Here is a 23,348-nt window from a genome sequence, read left to right as displayed (position 1 = left end):
TTTTGGGTTTGCAGTTCGCTGCTCGTGCTAATGTTAGTTTTAGGTCATCTGTGCCTGAAAGTAAAGGCACCGCTGCTCTTTCACGCCATCTGTCTGTCCCTCTTTGCAGCTCACATCCTCACATCATCTTTTACGCTGAGGCCAAATCTGTCCCATGCTGCAGAATCTGCTGCTCTGCACATCTCTGACCACCTCTGCCAAGCTGTAGCAACTCCACTTTAACCTAAAGTCTTTTTGTCTTCCTGTTTCCTCTCTGCTGGACTATGTGTGTTAAAAAAATGACTGTCTCCCTTGCAGCCTTACTGCTCCTGTCAACTCTGCAACTCTGTAAATAAGACAAGTTAACTAAAATCTCCCCTGTTAAGTTCTCTCTTGTAAAACATTAGTAAAGATGAAATTAATAAATGTGCTAAGAGCAAGCAACTCGCAGAGCCAGAGACCGCCGAGCGTGGATCAGCTGTAATTTGGAGTTGAGTCTTCATAGAGGTATTACAGAGGCTGAGGTCAATGAGGTGTTATTATATAATTTAAGCAGCTGAAAATATTATAGTGAGGACGCACAGCAGTGGAGCATTATGGTAACATACAGATGATATGTGACGCAGTTCAACACAGGAAAAAAAAAAGAAACATCTTCATCTTGGAGTTAATTTTGTGAATTACTGAGTCAGGCTAATGTTACCAATGAAAATCTGCTAATGGAGGCCGATAGTTCCAAAGTGGTTTCAATCCAAGAAACTTTTCTCAAGACGTCGCTGTAGTCAGCGTAATTCTAAATTACATTTGGCAACAACATCTTGGTCTAAACCAGCTCATATTGTTGTGTTTTTTTACTTGAATAATTAAGCGTGAGGGGCAATCTGAAGTGTCGTGAGTGTTCTGCTTCGGCCTGGGGGAAGGCAGGGAATCGAACCAGCAGCCTTAAAATTAACTGTCCATCCACTCACCCGCCTGAAATTCATCTGCCTAATTCAAGCAGCAATCTGGCACACTTCAACTTGTATAAAAAGCCTTTTGAAATAAAAAAACAGAAAAGTTTGCCAGGAACTAATGGATGTATCTCATCTGTTTGGAGAATTTCATGCTTTGAGTGATATTGTTTTTGGTTAAACATGATGATTAATGTGTTTTTTGTTTTGTTTTTGTTTTTTTTCAATGAGCTTAAGTAGAAACACACAGTCTCTAGATGTTGGCTTTGAAGTAGCTACCAAATTTATATCGGCGATAACATTTTTTTGAAAGCAGGACTCCAGTGGAACACAGCGGCTGGCAAGCATGTCCGTCTCTGCAGGCCCAGCACACACCTGAGTGACAGTCACTATGACAGCCATTTTGTTCTGGCCCACTTATCTCCGTCTTACCACAGGCAGAACGGAGCGGAGAGGGAGGAATCCAAAGACAATTTAAACTCACAGTGCAGATTACATTTCAAACCTCCCAGACTGAATATTTAACCCTCTTGCCTTTCGATAAGCGATAGTGGGATTTTCACTGACTCAGGAACTCAATTTAACCTCCCCTCTGAGAGGCAAGGCTGCTGAAGCATCCTATAGGCTTGCCCTTGGTAATGGCCGAACCTCCTCCCTGCACTACTGTGACGCTAACGGCGGCTGTCTGCTGGGCCTGATAGAGAGCGGCTAAGTCATTACACACAGAGCACAGCCTAATTACACACAGACAGCCCCCATGTAACCTGCCAACAGGGTCAGTGCTCTTAGAAGTGACGGCATTAGGGGAACAACTACACAAACCCCGCTTGAGAGATAAGGAGTGGGGACGCCTGCCATGTGTATGCCTTTGTAAGGGTGAGGGTGCACTCTTAACAACCTTCCATATCTACACCTGCTGCGACATGCCAGAGTCGCGTCCATCCCTTTTCTTTCACTCCAAAAGTCCAAGCTCTGCAGCTCAACTAGCAGCCCTGAACGGGTTTGCAGCGACACACTAAACCGGACAAGCTCTCAGCGGAAGGCAGATAGTTCTCCATATTGAACATCACAGGGTCGCTTTTACAGCATGCCAATTCCTGCCAAACTGGCTGTTTCCATGGAAACGTAGCACTTAATGACCGATAACAGAGAACAACCTGGGAAAAAAAAAGAAAAAAAAGGAGTTGAGAGCGAGAGAGAAAGAGAAAGACACTGACAGAGAGAGATGGAGAGAGAAAGACGGAGATCTTGTGGAACAAAAGAAGCAATTTAGTATCGGAGGACAGCGTGAAGCCTGATTATGTCGTCAGTGTAAATGATCATTAATTTCCTTCTGTCCAGCTGGGCCAGATTAATGCCTACCCACTCTGCACTACAGAAGAGAGCCAGGCCTTAACCATTCCACCAGCACCTCTCAACAGCAGCTATAGCCTTAAAATAACGCAGAGCTTTACCGCAGCATCACCCGTACATGGGCAGAAAATACACTTTTCACCTGATAAATATACACCAATCAGGCACAACATTAAAACCGCTGACAGGTGAAGTGTATGACTTGGAACATGCTGTTACAATGCAATGTTCTGCTGGGAAAATTCTGGGCCCTGGCAGTCATGTTTCACACCAAGCAAGCTCCCTGATGGCAACGAAAGTCCGTAAAAGCAGCAGCCTCCAACAACAGCACCAAAAAAACTGCTCAGGAGAGGCTTGAGGAACACAACAACCAGATCTCAGGTTCATGCTCTAATGGTTCAGAGCTGTATTATAGCATCACAGATGGGAGCGACACAATATCAAACTGGTGGCTTTAACATTGCATCTGATCAGTGTATAGCACATCTTCAAATATTTAAATCAACCACATTTTTTTTAAAGTAAACAATTACAAATAAAAAAACACCTTCAATGTCCTGTTTTGTTGAAAGGCCACCCATGGCATGTACAAACATGAGCTACATGTGATCTCTTATTTTCCAGACATTTCAACAATTAAAACAACCAGCTCACTGATGATATACCAAAATACTCAAAACTATTTTTATGTTCATGTCTGATAAACCGTTTCTGGGGTAATTCACTGATTCGTCAACACTGGATTCCTGCAGAAGCTAATTAATACACAATCAATTGAAAAAATGATCTTTTTCTTAGCTTGTCCATTGTGTGGAATCTGTTGTGTCTGAGTTTTTAGGATAAAATAAAAGAAATAACATCTTAACATATCACAAACTAAAACATATGGAGAAGGGTAAATAGTAAATATAATATCCGGTGTGCAGAGGCTTAGTCTGACCCGACTGGAGCTTTGAGATACTTTCAGAAAAGCAAAACTCTGTAGGGCTTATTGAGCATTCAGTTTTGTGAGAAACTTATTTAGTTTCAAACCTGTTTGAGAATCATAACAGAACATCTAAAATCAATTTCAGTGAGAAATGTAGTGATTACAAAATTATCTCTGTATTGTCTTTTTTTGTGTAAGATCTACTACTGTTTCAAATCAATATTCAGTTCAAGCATATGTCCCTTTTTGATAGTTTTCATTCCCATAATCTGCAATCTTACAGAAACAGCAAGAAACAATTTATCTAACAGCAGAAAGAGCAAATGAAATTATGCATTTTAAGATACAAATCTGATCTGATACGTAACATCTCTGATGTTCTGAAGCAGACTCCAGGTGGATACTGACATCAAAACAAAGGTTTCAATTTATTCTGTTGCAGGAAGTATTAAGAACGTATGGGTGATAGGAATTAGGACCCCCACTTGGTGACCAAACTGATGAGGAACTCTGTAACCTCCTAAATTTTTATACACATGATTAGCACATACCTACACATTGTTAACCCCAAATGTATTCAATGAGCTTAGAACACTTTTGGGATGAACAAATTATTTAGGGTTACTTTTCAGCTTCAGCTTTTGACCACCCAAGACTGATCACAGTCCATGAGTTTGACTTCAATATTCAAATATTTGACACAATAGCTGTGTCCAACATGTCACACTCCAGGTCAGAAGTAAAAAGTCCTGTGAGATTACAAATCAAATGAGAGCAAACTCCCGACCTGTGTGCTTTGATGTCTCTCAGTCGCTGCTTTCCACATAACCGGGTCTGATCCCTCTCATCAGAACCGGCACGTTGTTTGACTGCTGAAAGCCCGCAATTTCACTCCTCTTTGCATGTCGATCTGATTATTCATAACACAAGCAATTATACATCCATTAAACCTGCAAGTACAAAATCTGAGATCAACAAAAGCATCACATGGATCAAGTTCATTACTGAAAACATCCACAGCCTCCGCGAGACAAAACACATTCCAAAATCATGCTTGACTGACAACCTATTAAAATGCAACAACATTTTAGGTCCTCAGCACTGGAGGACAAAATGGTGGCCACAAATAAAAAGCGTTCGCAACATCATTGTTGATGGAACCTATTTCCAAAATGCACTTTATGTCCAATCAACAACCTGCAACACCTAGGGAGGAAAAACTAAATATTCAAACACACACACAAAAAAAAATAAAATGAAAAACACAATATTGAGCAATAGTTTTCATGTTGAAAAATGTAGAATCTCTGAATGAGTGCTCATCGAAGTCATGTAGCAGAGAAATCAGAAAACTACTAAAATGCAGCTTCAAACCATTTTAATTTAACATCCTACGAGCAGAACCAGATTTATCAAAGAAACGCTAATTACTCATGAAAGAGATTGAAATAAATCAGTGCAGTGACTTAATGCTAATATAGCAACTTTTTTCAGCTTCCATACACTAATTTTAAAACATGTATCATCATCTATACCCGCTTCTCCGCACTAAAAGAGAGAGATGGACGACTACTCTCACTCACATGGGCAGAATCACTGATTAGCCCAACATGATGTCTTTGGAGAGCAGGAGGCCTGAGCACCTGAAGAAAACATGCAAGCAAGCTGGCAGCTTCAAACTCAGATTGTTGTTGCTCCGAGGTGAGAGTGCTAACCACCATTTGAACACCTGACAGCACCAATTATACAAAGTGTCATTTAACACCAGCTATAATATGGGAAGCAAAACTGTTACTGTTACTCTCGCAGAGAATGGCATCTATCACTTAAATCTATTTATTTCTTTCCATATCAGTTTATAGGTGCATTAGCACCACCTGAGGAGCTGAAGAATGGAGCAGTATATGTAGAGCACATCCTAATGTAACATCTATTTTAACGTTCTTCAGAAAGGGCTGGAAATGGCACGATTGTCCTCAGCTACTTTCCAATAAAACAGATTGTAACCGATTACAGTGGGCGAGTACTTACGTTGGCTGTTTACCTGTTTTATGAAGTGTGTAATTGAGCTCTCTGTGTTGTTGAATAGTTAATAATGATCTCCTCCTTCCAGGACCTACTCCAGTGTTTCAGTCAAATGTGCTTTTAAATTTTGCAAAGACGTCTTCGTTTCTCCCTGTCTACACAGCACCCCTATCTGTAAAAGATTTAATGAGTCCTAAGTTTAGCTTTACTTAGTGAACCTTGTCAACTGGTGACAGCATATCTATATTTTCAAATGTATAATAACATAATTGTGGATTTAACCCTGTAATGCTCAAATCCCACCGGCACAATTGAAAGCTAAAGTTATCTTTAATAAAATAAATGGGACCATTTAGCAGAGCCAGAAACTGTAAAAACTGAATATGTTATTAGATTTTCAAATTTCCAACGCTCCTTGAACTAATTGTGTGTAGAATTCAGTTCCAAAGCTAAGCTTAAAATTATGACAGTTTGTCAAAATAATTTTATTCTACAGTTCTCATTTTAAAACTTTAAACTTTAAAATGATTTTTGTCATTATAACTTTGTCATACTGTGTGAAAGACATTTTTGAGTGATCTCTACTTTTAGTCACAGTTGTGCTATATTGAGGTGAAAAAATGTGACTGTGGGTTCAGAGGTTAATATAAAACTAATTATACAACACAGAAGACCAAACATAAAGGAGATTTACTGAGGGCTCAAACTAGTATTAAAGTAGGCATTGATCATTTATTCAAATTCCTCAGTGAATCCAATGAACCTCAGAAAACATAATGTAATTCAGCACCTATATGACTCTTAAAGCCATTGTGAGGGAACATCTCAAGCTTTTAACTTCCTTTTGTTAGCCTGACAATTCTGACACTACATTAAAAACCTCTCGTTTTATACGGCAACATTACCCGCCATATTCTTTTCAGCAGAAACTCAGTTTTCATGAGAGACAGTTTAGAACAACAAATACAGAGAGGCAGAGAGACGGCTTCAATCCTCCAAAGTTGCGTGGCATAAACGAAGACAACACTCAAGAAAGAGCTGTCGATCAGCATTTGTACAAAGCATGTGAATGTGCAACAATCAATGCCTTGAACATGCGGGCTGCTCTTTGAAAAGCTCTACAAACACACTATTAAAATAGAGATCAATGCAGGGCCTTGCTTACTATGTTATCATACAACACAGACACACACGCTGTGTCCTAACAACTGCTTTGTACTCGTAAAAACCAAACAAAAACACAATTAACTCAACCTCTCAGAATCAAGGCTAAGACCCTGAGTAATGAGCATATGGTTCTATAACTATGTCAGTCCTTTAATTTCACTGTAAAACACTGCTACAACACTGAAGCCATCAAAACATTTTTCACAAAACCGAGGGTGACATCTCAGGATATTTAGGATTAACTAAATCAGGACGTGAAAATAATCCACAGGTTGACAAAAGGTCCTTTAGTCCTTAGTAGAAGATCATTTTAAGGGTAATTTTAATAAATAACTATGCTAAAGCAACGTACATAAACATGACCTGTAGCGTGCAAAGTTAGGCAAAAGTCAAAACTTATTTTAAAGGGTAAGTCACCCACAATCCTAGAAGAAATATCCCTGCAACAGCATAAATGTTAAAGACAATATTTCCCAAAAATTTACCTTAGTTTCAGTGAAGTTATCTATATTACGCGTTTTTATAGAATCCTGTTCCGGCCTGTACAAACCGCCACAGAGCTGTAGAGATCTACAGATGAAAGATGTCACTGTTCCACCATTTACGTCTCATATACGCTCGAGTGTTTGTGTGCGTCAGATATATTTGAGGCAGTGGGACTGTGAACCAGCCTGACTGATGGCTGAAAAGAATGATCCTCTTTAGAGCCAGAAAAGTTTACGCTTCGGCGCACGAATTTGCAAAGCTATAGTACAAAGGAAAATGTTTCATAAAATGCTTGCTCATTCTTCAAGCTGTAAGTTTCAATTTCCACTTTAGTGGGTCTGTCACTTTGGCTTCTTTATATCTCTGAGGAAAAAAGGCAGACACAAGAGTCTGACCAAGATTCTTATACCCGAGTTGCATATTTTTTTCCTTCTGTATTAGATCTTTTCTCCCACACTGCAGGATAATGGAGAGCAGAATGTGGTCATTTAAACACAATGATGACCGAGTTAATATGAACCAGTTCCATGTTTCAATTGGTCCCTGCTTCTTGGCTAATTTGCACTTAAAACGATTTCAACAACATCTCTGTGGCTTCATTATAACAAGAGCACACAACTGAGAAGTATATTAGTATCTCTTTTGCATGTCCTTTTGACTGCCTGCCTGTTTCATTTACTATAAGTTTAATCTATATCTAAGGTTGACTGTGGTTATTCATCATTGGCCTCAATGGAGATAGTGAAAAACCTTGCAGCTTACTTTTGCTTTGTCAGGAGATTCTGCTGCTTTATATATAATGGAATAAATAACATAATAAATCATTAACCAAAAACAGAATTCTTTTAGTGATAGACCAATTGATTAATTGACTAATCATTTCATCTCGAACTGTCAGTGACTCAAGACACCAGCAGTAGTTACTATTTATAGACAAACAATTACTAATAGGGGAAACTTGTGAAGCTAACAAAACATTTTTCAGAGCCAGCGTTAAATTGTAATTTTCTGAAGCCATTTACCGATAAAGTTGAGCATTCATGCTTGAGATGCACTGCTACAGGTTTTGTATGGTGACTATCTCTTTTTATTCCATTATGTGGCTTGTTGTTGTTATGGCAACAGTTCTTACAGTGTTGGAGGCAGGCAGCAACCTTTGGGGATGAAAAACAGACTCAATTCAAAAATACAGTTCCTCAAATGGCCACTTGAAGCTGGATCCAAAAGTGAGTCAATCCCGATAGTCTCCCATGTTAAAATGTCTAAATTTACAACAGAAATAAGCATGTTTACAGCCCAGTACAAAAAATGTAACGGTGTCCATTGTTTACTTTCCCATTCAAGTTAATTGCACAGGGGTACATTTTTATGTAGCTTAAATTTATAAATAATTAAGGCCGTGACCATTCTATAGATAGGTGGGTGCTCATTTTTGTATTAGCTGGAACTTAGGGACGGTGATGGCTGGAGTCACTCCACCGAGCTTCAATGAGTAACGTCATAGAGACTTTAATACACAGCTAATAGCTACTGTTTAGGGTGTGCCTGCTCTGAATCTGTTGCTGAACTGAACCATTGTTTAGCTGTAAAGCGCTCATTAACTGCAACAGTGGCCATTTTCATGTATTTGTGCAGGCACTTGCATTACTGCCAACCCTACTTGGATTTTTAAAGCGTATATATAGACTGTGTTGTGGCCTAATAAATGGATTTCTCATGGTCTGAACAAAGCAAAAAAAAAAGCTACAAACAACTAAAAACTGTCTGCTGATGAACTGATGCTTTCCAGCAGCAGTGAGAGTTATATTAAAGTATGCCGTTTACACTAAGAGAGAAATGCACCGTTGACCTCAGTCTTGGCTATCAACTCACACAGAGACTGTAGAGTTGAGTCACACAGAGAAGCTGTGACTAAAAGCTGCTAATTTGAGTGCAGCAGTCCACTTGATACAGAGACTCTGGCTGTGTTAGACTCATGCCTTTCGAGACAATAGTCGGCTGTATCTTAAATGGCATAAAAGGGCCATAGAAGCAGTGAAGAACAGCCAGTTTGAAAGCAGACACGTGTAGAGATGGTTTGGGTTAAAATAAGAGTGACTAAACCTTAAAATGAGTGCGATCCATGGAGTCACTGTGCAGCTCGCGTGTCTGTGTGTCATTAGCTCATGTCCAATGGTCTTGCTGGTGGAGCTGAGGTGCTGAGAGGAGTCCCAGCAGAATGCTTCACAACTCCACACATTTAACAGTGAATTTAACATTACAGACCCTGGAGGCCGTGCAGCGGTTCTATCACTGGCAGACAAGGCTGTTCCCAGCTCCCAAAACACCAATACACACCTCCAGCGCCACGAATACACCACACTGGTGAACAAAAAGGGATTTTACTGTCGACATTCACACTTTATGTCTATTTCCCTATGATGTGGCTCTAACTGATTCTTTCCTCATGTACACAAACATAAATCTAAGCTCCACACAGGCGCACACATACACACACATGTCTCACTACGCTCTTGCATCCTTGCGTCCGTATTATATTATGAGGCTCAATCAGTCCTGGATGGACTATTTATCCTCCTCATTTGACGCTAAATCCTTTCCAATACAAACAGCTTTATCCCTTTTCTCGCTCTGCAGACCAGTAACGTCATCTTTATCTGGAGCAGCTACAAACACACACACACACACGCACACACATGCAATCTACAAATGCACCTAGATCAGTTCAGCTGAGTGCAACTGAATAATTCATATGAGGAAAATTTACAACAAGCCTTCATTATGAACAGGGACAAATGCTCGTTTCACTACCGTACAAGAACCATGGGACAGACCTGAACTAAAATGCCACCCTATAAGCAATGACCCATTACCATTTTATTGGCATGCAGAAATAAATTACACCAGAAATCAGCCTGAAATTAACTCTGCAAAGCTATAATAGCTTTCTGCATCATTTTAGAAAAAAAAACAAAAAAAAACCAAAAGAAAAAACAGCACAACAACACACGAGGCTGTGTAACTGATGAATGACATTTGAAAGGAGGGTGCAACTAGGGTGCAAACCTACTTTGAGTAGCAGGTCGTGTGTTAGGTCATGCCCTGCTTCAGATATCAAAACTAGAAAAGCACTCAGAGCGCAGTACTCCGCCAAGGCTGCTCAGTTGACGTATCATTTCCCAAGGATGAAATCTTTAATAATAAATGACCTTGTGCTGAGCACAGCCATGTGTTATGCATATACATGTTATGTATGGATACCGAATTGTGTGTAAATTACTCTTATAAAGGTCTGTTGATCAGTTCATCACTTTTGGCAAACCTTTGTTTTGCTAGTGTTAAAATAACCGTTCCCTCCATGCTTTTATTTTGAAGGCGCATTTTTAATGTTACAGCCTTTTATTTTGTCACCATTCCAGCAGCACAGGAAGTGTTTATCTAAGAAGTGGTTTCTTGACATGACGAAGACGCTGCCGAAAAGTCCGAACAGTCACGTAAAGATGAAAGAAAACGGTTCCACGCTGTTGCTGTCTACCAAAGGATGTGTCTAAACTTAGAAGCAGCTGGAATGGAGACAAGCTCATGTGTTCAAAGTTTTAGAATCCCTCTCCTTTAAACTTCCCTAAATCAGTTTTTAAATCAATCTTGAGGTCCACATCCAGTTCTAGCATGTGTCAGTGCTTTCAACCACATCACAGTCTTTTTCAGCTCTATAAGAGGTCAAAGTTGTCGTCATCAGCAGATGGAATTTGTTCAGATGTCACCAAGCTGGAGCTGTTCAGTCTTTCCATTACAGGCTTTTTCCCCATCAAAGGCTTTTTGACATTACATGGAAAAGAACTGATGGAAATAATAAAAAGAGCAACGAGTGAATTCTATTTACCTGAGTACGTGCATGCTGGTTCACTGTCAAAACAGAGCAGAACTACCTTTGTTGTAACTAACGTGTGAACAAATCAAAATGTCTACTGTAAAAAGGTCTATTGTAGTGACATTTAGGGCTTGACGTCCGTGCTTGCTTAAAAATTACGCTCTTAGGTGACTAAGCAGACCGTCAGCTGAGATTAGGTTGAAAGGACAGAAACAGGAAATGGAAAGCTTTGTGCATATATAAAATCAAGGTCACTTAATGCATTTGCTAGTGTGACTAACAGCATCACAGAATTGGTTTTCTGCCTCTTTAAGTCTATAAAGAGGCGGCTGATGCACTCGGAAACTCTGGAACAAGATGGACCTTGATTCCAGATTGTTTTGTCAACTGCTGTTTCCAAGGTCAAGAATGAACCGTCAAGCTCAAACACCCCAATTCAGTCTGCGCTTGGAGCGCCGCCCACAGGCCTACTAGAATTATGTAATGCTATTTCATCCATTGTGTTGCTCTTTTGCGTGGCTCTGTCTTGAATAGCAAAGGGTGAAACAGTGCGTGGGTGAGAATGTGAAAAATATACCCACACATATTTAACACATGACAAACACAAAACATCACCACCAATACAATGTTAAAGGGCTGGGAATTATTATCATACCGTTTTCCCCTTTTGTTTTATGTAATTTAGCATATATTTCCATGTCAGCATGTGTCATTAGTGTGAACACTTGTGTTTGAGCGTGCTTAAACACTATAAATACATGTGTGGGAGTGATTGCATACGTATGTGGGTGTATCTTCACCAACAGTGGTCCTATACAACGTTAAATTTAGCTGTGATAGACACGGTAAGTGTATGCCAGATAACCACGAGAGAAGACATCCCTGGATGGTACTTTACACAAGAGTGTGTGTGTGGGTGCAGGTGACACAGCAGGATGAGGTAAGGTCTCAGTGGATTACTGAACAACCTCTAGAGGAGAAAATAAGAGGCCATCAGAGGGAGGAGAGGGGAGAGGCCAGATTAATGAAATATGAATGTGTTTACTGAATAGCTGTCATGGCAGCCTACTGATGGCTGAGGAATATTAAAAATACACAGTGTAGCTGACGGCTTCACCTACACTGCAGCGACCCCCGCCATCTTCAGAGACTACTCTAATCAGCATACAACTCACTGCAATCACAATCACCCGCAGGAATGATCATCATCACACTCTTCATCATCATTTCCATCTTCGCCATCGCCGCCTGTTCATCTACATTATCACTTTCATCGTGCAACAGAATCACGCTGCTGCAGGAAATTGAAGTTGGCCAGATCGATAAATACAATATAAAATTAAATTAGCTGCCAAGATGAGGTGAAAATGTGAAAATAAGTGTTTGGAGGCAAAGGCAGAGGTAATGCTATCCAGTCAAAACAATCAAAAAACACATTTTGGACACAAGCAAACAATGCGGCGAGGCCATTTCTTCCTGTTATGGATTTAAAAGTGAGTTAAAAGAGGTGAGCCGCGTACACTTTGATGTGTGTACCTGTGTGCGTCTGTGTGTGTGTGTCTGTGTGTGACCATGACATCATTTCTGCAGTGTCTAATCAAGGAGAAAGGGAGCCAGCTTTTGCAAGAGGGCTGTAATGGAAACACAATTGACCTGCTTTAATAAGAAAAACATGATACCTGCACTTTGCCCACACTTTCACAGAGACACACAACACCTTCACTTGAGCGGCGACAATACACAGTCTCACCACCTGCAAACAGATGCCAATGTATCTCTGCTCTTTTGAAGTTTTATCTTTTCTCAGTGAAGGATGGCGACTTGGTGCATGGCAAAACTCCATCTGTTCATTTCAATATGAATGGGTATGTAAGTTTGGTGCTGCTGCAGCAGCAGAGATGTGAAATTGCGGATGGCATGCAGAGCGGCCCCGACACGCAGGGTTAATTCAAACTGCCTTTGATGTCTGCCTGTGTGTGAAATGAGCTGGTGGTCCAGAGTTCACACAAACACATGCCAGCACATACATACACTGTCATACAGGCGTATACACGTGTTGTAATCATCGCACCAAAAACTCAAGAGACCACTCGTGTAGCCACACAAATCCAAATATCACAGGAAGCACTCGGCTTATAGCGAGCACTGTGCAGCAGCAACCAAAACACCAACATAATTCAAAGTCACTGTTTGGTTGATGGTAAAATCCATTGCGCTCTTCAAGCTTGAACTCCTGAGCAGCCTCAAACATTGACTCACATACCAGCCACATGACAATGGGAGCTAAGCTGCCTGTAGGCAAAAACAGACTGCTGGCTTACACACAATACCTATGTAAAGCAGAAGCTGCAGTTATACTGCAGAAATAGTCACATACACAAAAACACATCTGATTAAGTTCTTAGTAGTGAGCTACCACAATAAAGTATTTCTTCCGCTGACATTTTTATGATTGATTTCTTCTTCACCAGACTTCCAGTGCCTTCAAAGTTACACCTACACAGTCATTAATGTGATTATAAATCAGCTAAATCATATTAAACTAATGCATTTAGCTTCAATTTAATTAGACCGACTGTGTCATTTACAAATACTGAGTGATAGTAATTATATGGCTGATGCTAATTTAAATAGCACTGTCATATATAATTGAAACAATGAAAAACTACATTGAAAGTGAAATTATAGATATATTAACACTTGGATTTCACGTCACTGTGCAAATTATTAGGTTAGAAGTCTGAGCAACTGTACAGAATCAACCACTGCCTCCAACAATGAACTGAAAAGCACAGAATCTTTCATTGTGTTCTATATTACTGCACTTTTAAATGTGAAATTGAAGGTATTAAATGGCAGAAAACATACACAGCAGCAATACCAACATGCTGGAAGTTGCCCAACAGTTTGATGAGTACACAATGCTAAACAGTTGTAGTTTGAGAGAGTAAACCGTAATAATGGTTGGGGAAATGGAAACGTTTTTCATTATCTTTCAATTTTACTGTGAAATAGCACGTACAGGGAGGTAATGATGTTCTCTTTGTCTCTCATCAGTCTAATGTGTGATGGTGAGGCATTTTACTACATCCTGCTTTAAGTGACATCAGTTTTATACCAGCCTGCATTTATGGGAGGCTTTCAGGTCCACAAGTTTTGATGGTCAAAAAATTGGCAATGGTGAGCTATAACACGTCCTTGTTTGCTTTTATAATGATGATCTATCAAGGGGTAGAGGTGTATGTGTATCAGTGCAAGTAATGTGGCACTTCAAAAAGCATTTTATTCATATTTAAGTATTTATTATGCATATGAGGGACCCTGTCTCCTTGAAATCAACTTTATATATGTGATTAATTTGTTTTGCCTGGACTGTGACACTACAGATCCTGCATGTGGTTAGGTTTGAGGAACAAAAGCAACGTGATGATGGATAGAGAATCATTGCGGTATTGGATAAATGTAAACAAACTCATTTCTCACATCATCTAACCAAAACCACAATAGTTCTTTGGGTACTATAGCACTCTGAAAAAACAAAAGTGTGAGAAAACAGTAATATTGCAGCAGCTGAGGTGCCACAGAAATACTGCAAAAAAACATCTGATAACAATACAGTAATTTGGAACAATTGAACTGCATTTTGTCGCCAGATAGATAGATAGATAGATAGATAGATAGATAGATAGATAGATAGATAGACAGACAGACAGACAGACAGACAGACAGACAGACAGACAGACAGACAGACAGACAGACAGACAGACAGACAGACAGACAGACAGACAGACAGACAGATAGATAGACTATAGATAGATAGATAGATATTCTCATTAAAGTTCTTTTTCTGTAAATTGCCACTAACTGTGTTTAATTTTAGAAAAATTAAAGCGGTATTAAAATGGAATTTAACTGCTTTATCTGAATATAATTCTACACTTTCATTTCGCAGATGCTTTTATCCGAAGCGACGTTTGTGTGGATGTCAAAAATCTGTTTAAAAAAAATGTTTAAAAAAGAGGGGGGAACATTTCTGTTGTAAAAATGTGCAAAAACAACACTTTAACATTAATTACAGGCATTGCATTATGACCCAAACCAAAACTTAGGGGTGGCCATTAACTTCCTCTTGAAACACATTTACAAATTATGAATATATTAAGGTCCTCTGTAGCAGACACAGTTCATGTACTGTATGTGTTCATACAGTAAATATATATATATATATATATATATATATATATATATATATATGCATACACATAGATGGATTTAGACGTAATGCAGCAACTGTAGCGATGGAGCACAAATCCCATCAAACAACGGAGCCCTGGGAAAAGGGCCAGAGGCAGAGATGAGAGTGAGTCCAGCTCGAAGCCAAAGGCGGGGGTGGATATATTGTGGAAGCAGGAGAGAGAGAGAACAAGGCAGAAGACGCTACGATCAACAGAATTAAAACGTAGGTAGCACTTCTGAAGACTCTTCTCAGATGGCAGTAGAGAGTCCTTGCAGGCTACATAATCAAAAATTTAAACACTTTTCTAGGACTTCCACAGCAGTTGTGCGTCTGAGAACCACCCACCGCTGAGGCAAGCCAATTAAAGTCATTCAGAACTGTGACCAATCAATCACAGACAAGTGCAGGTGGAGGAGGGAGAGAAGACGACGAGGACAAAAACCTCTGAGACTTCAAACTCTCGCACATGCAAACACCCGTTAAAAAAAACCACACAAATATATTTGGTTCACAATGGAATAGAAACGTCACACCTACCACTTCACACATACAGAAGCACTCCCTCTGCAGTGGAATGAATAAAGCACTTCACACCTGGAATTTTCTAGGGCATCACGCCACTCCACATTACACTGCAGCCCACTCAGGGAACTGTACTCAGTTGTTTCTCTCTGTCAAGCACAGATAGCACCAAAGACACGTCATGCACTCTGTGAAACATCAAACAGAAGACAACTGAAAATTACACAAGCACGTGAACGCGCACTCTGCAAATAATCATGTAAAGAGACGGAGACAGGGGGAAAAGATGTGCAGCGTCTGCAAAATAAAGCATCTTCCTCTGACAGGGCTGGAGCTTTAGCAGACCCCTAATCCTATTTTGACACATAATGCTATATTGTGTTCCTTTAAACAAGTGCAAGGCCTTCTTTTCTCCCCCAAAAACCCACTAGTAGCATGAACGCACTGGTTCTTTGTCTTCCTTGAATTCATCGAGGAACAATTAGTTACACAAATACAGTCCCCCAAAATGTGCCACAGTGGATGACGGCGAGATTCAGACGTTGCGACCATCTCTGTTAGTTCTGCACTGACACTTAAGATGCTGTTTCCCTCCCAGTGGGCTTTTACAGCTCCATCCTGGTAATTCACTGCATTAGATGCACACAGTCCCACACCGTAAGATGTTTTATAACATGACCGGAGATGACATGAACAAGCACAGCATGTATCGTATCGCGCTGTGTCTTTACAAGCCTGCATTATTGACATCAGTCAGCTGGCTTTACTCTCAGACGGAGCAGTTAAACCTGAACGAAGGGGGGAAAAAACTGAGCTTGGTTTGAAAGCATGAGCATCTAAGAACTGACAAATCTGCTCAAAGTTTTAAAGTAACATATTTCTGTGCCAAGATGATAAACCTACTAAAGAATTATATCAACAGAAATAACTGAGGACTGATTTAAATTAAATGTATCGCTAATTTTGCACTTTATGTTTTGTTTAAGTTTGAATTACTCACGCTACAATAACTGGAGGTCTCTGCATGTTGGGGGAAATATCAGCAGCCGATTATGGCTTCAAAATATATAAATAAAAATAAACAGAATATGAAACTGGAGACAGGGAACTGGCACTGTATAATCTGGTTCAACTTCTCCTAAACTGTCACATTTTTATTGCAAAGCTATTTCAAGTAATTCCATCTAACACTAACCCAGAGATATCTGCATGCAGGGCTGCGCTCTGCAGATATATGTATTTTCATTTATATAAACACCGCAAACCAGTGCCAGGCCATCAGGCCGGGGAGCTGAGGAATCCTTGTAACCTTCCCCAGTGTCAGAAAACCAATAAAAAGGCAGAAAAATAAATACCGTGTGCTTGTGTGCCCTTCTGTTCTCCTGTCAGCCCAGGGGAGTCTGCGGCTGGGAGTAATGGTGCTGACCAGCTCCCGCGCTGCTTAACGTTCAGCCGACCGCTGGTTTTATGTGCCTCTAATGTCCACAGTTATTTTGTCGTCGTGTTTTATTTTGTTTTTGTTCAAGGTAAATACACAGTAAAGACCAGAGTCGACACACAAATAGCATTTGGGCAAAGCCAATGGCCTCCATTCTTTTGAGCAGGTGAAGAACATTTACATCCACAATGAGATGTTCTCGATTGAAAACGGCCTCCTGACTCCGACGCTAAAGGCCAAGAGACCGGAGCTGAAGGGAAACGCAGGTTACATGAGGGTTTCAAACAAAACAAAAAAATAGGTTGCTAACAGAGCATGTCTAAGCTTTCACAGCCCTGATGTGTCACCCTGACGACCCCTCACTCCTGAAGAAGAGACCATGAGATGTCAGAACGGAGATTCAGCCAGGTTGGAATACTGGACAGTACATCGTGGATTCAAAAATGAATAAAAACAAGGGTCACTATTCATTACAGTATTACTGCATCATAATTAAATCATCTTGACCTCAGTACCTTTTGGTACCTAAAAATAGAGTCCCCACTGAGCTACACTTAATCTGAATTTGGGAATGTGTGAAAAAGAAATTACAGAATACTCCTTAATTTAACATTTCTATTCCAGTGCTGGTCTAGGGCTGTCAACACAGTGAACTCTGGCAAAAAAAAAAAAAGGTTACAACCACAATTTTCTAGTAGATTACTGTGCAACAAGAATGGCATTTCTACTACTTATCTAACAACTTTCATCATAAAATGTTTTTTTAAAAACACCCCAAAACAGCATATCCTTCATAATATTCACTTTGCTCAGTGTTTAGGATACAAGATTATTAATCACATTCATCTTTTAAGCCTAATCTGGGCTTTTCACATCCACATGAAGCAGATTTCATCATCTGTCCGCAGCTGAAAATTTATGAGTTTACACACTTTAAGCATACAGACATGTGCAAGGAAAGCAAATGGTACTAAAACAATTCGTTGTTTTGAGGAGAGACTGTGCGAGGAGATTCTCAGTCATCCACAGCTTTATAGTTCACCATTAAAAGAATTGTAATTGAAGTAGTCTCTACCGGACTTGGAGGTGCTTTGATTTGTACAGGTGTACTATCGACTGTGGTTAAGCACAGGGGACATTCTAAATTCTCCAGATATCTTGTGCTTTGTCTGACGACTGTTCTTGTGACAGAAAGCCAATAAACATATCCTTGGTAAACCTCACAAATAAACATTGACACCAGGATACTACAGCCTAATCTGTAAGTAACTGCTATATCTTAGAAAAACTGCAAAGTCACAGTCAGCCATCTGTGCACATGGATGCAGAAATCATAGATTAGCATTTACTAAAACTGTACTTTCAGGGTCACATTTCATTCTAATGTTACATGAATGTCCCATCACATTTAGCACTGAAATACATTTATTTAGAAATAATATGAATACACATTTTGAGGTTTTCATTTAAGCATATTTCTTGTATGGCTGCTTAGGCCATATTTAACATTTCAGAACTTTGATTTCTTTTACATATATTTGATCTCTCTTCAATTTTTTTCAAACATTTATATCAATATCAACAGTTCCTTTCCTATTATTCTCAATTTTAAAGAATACCAAATATAATCACAATAATATTTTCCCTGGGTCAGCAAGTTCATGCTTTATCCAATCTTATGTTACCATAAATTAAGCATGCTCAGTTTGACTTTTTGTTTCAAGAGGTTCATCAAGTGTTTTTGGCCTTTAGGATCAATAACAAATTGTTAAATTGGTGACACTAGTGGATCTTGGCAGAAAAAAAGGGAAACAAATTTATTTATGAGTGATGCAAAAATTAACAATTCTCCTCAAGGTTGGTCGGTTGTGGAGAAATTTTAGCTTTTATATCAGCAGACAAGACCATATCAGTTATTGCCATTGCAGAAGTGCTAAAATAACTAATTAATAAACCATTTTAAGCCACACAAAGTCCTCATAAAGAGTGGAGCATAGTGTGCACTGATATGTGTGGGACGTGGTATACTTAAGACAAGCCATCAGTAGATAAAAGCAAAGCCTGAGAGTAAGTATCTTGCAGAAATAGCCTGTGATGTTTCACACAACCAGATAACAAGTAGCTGTTGTGTAAGGCCAGAAGATGGAGGGGGAGGGCGAAAGGAGAACTGAGAGAGGAGGACTGAGTGCTCCCTCTCTTTCTCCTTTAAAGGTAACTCCTCATGTCAGGAGGAGTGGCCTTCAACTCTTCTGTAAACTGCCCACAGCTGAAGGAGTTCCTAAATCAAGGAACAAATAGAAGTGATCAGCCCTCAAGTAATTGTCTAGTGATGGATAAGCACACAGAGCTGCCGGGGTGGGGCAGAAGCTGACATCAGCTGTAGAAAAAAAGATGAGGGGGGATGTGGGTGAGAGCAGGGGTGACGTCTAGCATAGCACTGGGCAGTTGAAACAGATTATTGGAAATTTCTGTAGTCAGCAATCCACAGTAAATCCAGCAGTGCACTTTATAGAAATAACTATTTGTTGGGACCGGCTGTCCTCGCTGTGAGCAACCTTCTTATTTTTTGGGAAGCACAGAGGTTTGGAAAAGCAGCGGAGACATTTGAAATTGTGTTCAGCCTGCACATAACGTGACCCTCAAGTAAGGAAAACAAACCTGTGCCGATCAAAATTGAACCAGAGGCTTCGGCGATGTTAGAAAAGATGACGCGCATGCAGTTATGAGCTCACACATGCGCACTGGCAGCACCGAAGGCAAGAAGGTCTGTGCTGAACCGAGATAAACCTGCAGCCAGCATGTGGTCAGCGGAGAGACTGATGTAGTGTTGACCACCACAGCACAAAGGCACAGGCAGGGAGAAGGGCTAAAGTGAAGGAAAGACAGCAAAAAATATATATCTTGTCAGACAGATAAAATACAGCTCATATGAAAACTGAGCGATTTCCACATGCATTAATTGGCACTCTGTCTTCCCGCTCTGCATCCACATGTGGGTATATTGATCTTGATGCCGTTCTCAGGTTTCCAGTAATCAACAGCAGCAAATGGCAGGAGGAAGAGCAGACAGATTCTCAGAGTGCAGAGAAGTGGAGTGCCAGGGTGAACTGAGGTGTTCGGGAGCAGACATACACACCGACTTAAATTATGCACGCTGATTAGACTCTTATTGAAATGTATTTCAGTTCTAAACTGGGAAAATATAATGGATGTTAAAAATAAACCACAGGTTTCCAGCATTTAAGGCATGTGAACCCTTACAAAAGAGCAGCATTTATTTGGGTCTTAAGTTGCCTTTTACGCTTTAATGTCTCAGATGGTTCACCAAATAGGTATTTTTATTTATTCAGAATTTGAAAAAGAAAAAAAAAAAAAGATTAAAAAAAAAAAGGGAGAAATTAGGGCTGGGACTTTAACGCTTTAATTTCAATTAATTAATTACAGAAAAATGTGTTTAAAAAATGACGCATTTAACCTTACCTTTCTCAGTTCCCTAATTTCTGGCACACCGATAACACTGATGCCCACTCCAGCCCAGTAGGTGGCAGTAATGAACCTAAAGTATTTTTTAGTTTAGATGCTTTAAGAACAGTATGATTTTAAAGATTTGCTCCTACATAATTCAAAGATTAGAGGGCTTCTACCACAAAAGCATCTCACCACATGATTATTTACAATTACAGTAACTGAAGTGAACATATGATACACAAAAACAGATTATTTCCATTATTAATCTGGCAGTTAATATCTTGATGAATTGATAAATGTTTTGTCCACGACATATGGTTCCACAATTAATCAAATATTCATCACGATCATGATTTTGGTTTCCAACAATTAAGTGAAAATGATCAAACTCTGATGATAGAAAACTGCCCTTCCTGTGCACAGTCACCTAGCTAGCATCTACCGTAGTCTGGATGTGAAGCGTTAGGCGAACATCGGCCAAATGTGGAGTCTATTGATAAGTAAATGATTATGAACAATGCTGTTTATTTAAATGGGAAAGTGCAATTCAATATTTGAGCCCTAAAATTAAGGAAGAATTACAATAGATAACCATGATCTCAATATTGATTCAAATAATCATGATTACTATTTTTTTAATAATGGCAAACAGTCCAAAGATATACAACAAACCATCAAATCTTCTCATTTTAAAAACTGGAAACAGTAGCTGTTTTACATTGAAACCCATTTAAAAGATAACTTTTGTAAAACTGCTTTGATATCTTCAAAATAACGCTGATTATTCGATTAATCGAATCGTTGCAGCTCTGTCTGAATCTCTGATGAACCATCTGTAATGACAGTATGTGGGTGTAGGCGCTGCTCATGTGTGCCTATTAAAACTGTTCTGAAAAAGCCCGAGGACATGAAAACAATGGCAGCGTCCACCGCCGCCTCTCATCACCGCATACTGTAACACATCAAACACAGCAGCACATAGGATAATGAGGAGGATAAGGACTATAAACAGCAACCGTCTGCTCACATTTAAATTTACCAGCTCTCGTCCGTCCCCTTTATCATTTCATCCATCTTAAGTAGTTTGACTCTAAATATACACACAAAACCGCCCGAACATCCATCTCGATTGTCAAGCCATTCTTCATCCTCTCTCTCTCTAAAGAACCCTCCTCCTCCGCTCTAAAAGCCGCCCACTCTCCTTGTCTATCTGAGCTCCACACTCTTCATTCGAAACTTTCAACTCCTCCGATACATCACTCACTCTCTATCTTACTTTCACTCCCCCAGGGCAAAAATATCATCTTGACCAAACCTGGGCAGATTATATTAGAATTTGATTTTAGGCATTCGAAAAATTTGATTATTATTTAAAAAAAAAAACAACACACACACATTGAAATATTGTACATCTCAGTATTGCTGTCTTTAAGTCAACCAATTCCAAATGTATCTGATGTTTTTCTGTGCTGCCCTGTCTTGGCCTCCACTACTCCTTCACCTGCCACCCTGCTTGTCAGTTAAAATAAAATCACAGAAACTCACACAAACTGAGGGGGAATCGAAGAAACTGCATCATATTCAACTTAGTTTCCTTGTCTCTTTCCATGTAAGACAAACTCAGAAATAATTTGCACACACTCTACATTTTTTGTCAGTGAGAATAAACTGCGCATGAAGAGGAAGGGGGCGCAGAGGGAGGCAATCTTGTTACCAGCCGGCATAGCCCTGGGAAGATTTCTATCAGACACACGTATAGAGAGAGGCATCCATTTAGAAAATGGCTTTTCTAGGCACGCTGGGCCATTTAGCACACCCTGTGACGACTCCTGTTTGGGGCAATGATAAATGTTCTTTCACACCCGGTCTGTGCACACAGTCAGACCAGCACATACACATGCACATCCAGCCATATGGGCACCCAACACAAGACATCACCAGGATGGACGCTGTAAAAGAGACACCAGCTTCATTGGGTTTGGCCCACAGAGAAAAAAAGAAACAAAACTTCCATCACTTGTTGTGTAAATTAGATTAAATCCACACAAGTTAAATCCCATGAAGCACTTAACATCATGTCAACACCACATCTCAGCTTTAGGACTCATTAAGCTCAGGATCATTCAGCTACATATGTCCCGGTTTTAGAATAAGCAGTGAACAGACGCCGTGAAATATCCGAACTAAAAGTACAACGCATTCCTCTAAATACCAAAAACAACAACTGTACAGTTAATTAATCACCAGACAGATTAGATCAGATAACTAATAGCTCAGTTTGATCAGTCAACAGAAGCTCGATCACTAACTGCTTACTGAGACCAAACATGCTCCAGTAAGAATTTGCTAATTTTCTTTGTGTTGTGTGACAGAAAAGACACGTTTTTTACTGTTTTCTAACATTTTATAGAACAACTGGTGCAGTGAATTATCAAGAAAATGATTGGAAAGTCAATGAAAATGTAAGAAAAATAAAACAATAATCAGTTGTAGCCCTAGACTTTCACGCTACCAAACTGTGCGTGTAAATTGAGCTGTGTGAGTTGAACGGAGGATGCAACCCACAGAAGACAATTGTCTTGTGGTGAAAACAGTGAGTCTGAGTTTCATGATTGTATTAACCTTTGAGATAAGTTGAAGGATGACGTGCTTCCTTATGGGCTGAGAAAATTCCCCTACCTCTTAGGCTGATAAAGCCTCTTCAAAAACCCACTAGGTTATCTCCAAAGTGCATCAACACTGAGCTTAAATCAATATTGTTTTTCATAGCTTGTGGAATGACAACATTCTGGAAGATACATTTTTTTTTTATTATCAAACAGCAGCAACACACTTTCACCTTGAACCAATGTGTAACATTATTTTAGAAGTCTACTGCCGTATAGATATCCACGCTCCTCAGTGAGAGTATAGAAAAAAATATT

The 23,348-nt window shown here is 39.7% G+C and overlaps 1 protein-coding gene across 3 annotated transcripts in view; it reads right to left on the bottom strand.

Annotated features, from left to right (window-relative positions):
- Positions 1-23,348, bottom strand: part of cacna2d2a (calcium channel, voltage-dependent, alpha 2/delta subunit 2a) — a 153,219-nt gene that overhangs the window by 122,121 nt on the left and 7,750 nt on the right. The gene's annotated exons all lie outside the window — the stretch shown is intronic.

Source organism: Amphiprion ocellaris, chromosome 5, assembly GCF_022539595.1.
Source record: "Amphiprion ocellaris isolate individual 3 ecotype Okinawa chromosome 5, ASM2253959v1, whole genome shotgun sequence".
NCBI lineage: Eukaryota > Metazoa > Chordata > Actinopteri > Pomacentridae > Amphiprion > Amphiprion ocellaris.
This window is presented reverse-complemented; position numbering and strand designations above follow the sequence as displayed.